Below are 823 nucleotides of genomic sequence, written 5' to 3' on the forward strand. Positions count from 1 at the left end.
GCGGGGGAGGGGGCTCCGGGAGGGGGGATGGAATCCTGTACGGAATTATTTTAGGATTCATCCGTGTTGTCATGCACGAGTTATTTTAACTGGAGATTTTGTTTCTAACAGCAAAGCACTAGCACTTAAATATGTAGCAATAGTTGTGATGAAATAAATTATGGTTTCCTAAAAGCCAAATACTTTACCCCATGGAACAAAGAAAGTGAAAGGGGAAGAAGATGTGCAAAATGGAAATCGCCTTTGTATTCAGTAAGCAGAGAACACAAACAAAATGTGTGTATAATGATCTCTCCTATTTATAAAAGACACGAAACTACGATAATTGGTGAGAAACTGGGAAGGGAGGTTTTTAATTTTTTAAAAATTTAAATCTTCTAGCAATGATAATATGTGGTGTTGTTTGTATTTGGTTCTTAAAAGAAAGAAAGAACAGTTGTCTCAGTAGTCAGATCATGACTCGTTTTGTCAGTTTTCGGACGCTCTCTTCAGAAAGTAAGGAGTTGTTTTCCCGGCGATTCTTAAAGAGCCAAACCACCCCTTACACCAGCCCCGCCCCACGGAGCTATCGTCTTTCCCTCCGGCTCCGCCTACTTCCTCTTTGCCCTTCCCATTGGTCTTCAGCCCTACCTTCTCGTCCAATCGCCGCGCTTAGCGCCAGAATTTGAACCGCTGTGTTCGTTTGAATTGGGCGGGCACTGAAAGCCGCCTTAGCGTAGAGCTGCTTCGGCCGGCAACGCGGTCCTAGGCAACGGGGCTACCGGGGCAACGGCTGGGCAAAGATCTGAGGACCCGGGCGGAGCGAGAGCGGCCCTCAGGCGAC

Source organism: Fukomys damarensis, unplaced genomic scaffold, assembly GCF_012274545.1.
Source record: "Fukomys damarensis isolate Sample0158 unplaced genomic scaffold, DMR_v1.0_HiC HiC_scaffold_8, whole genome shotgun sequence".
In the NCBI taxonomy this organism is placed as follows: domain Eukaryota; kingdom Metazoa; phylum Chordata; class Mammalia; order Rodentia; family Bathyergidae; genus Fukomys; species Fukomys damarensis.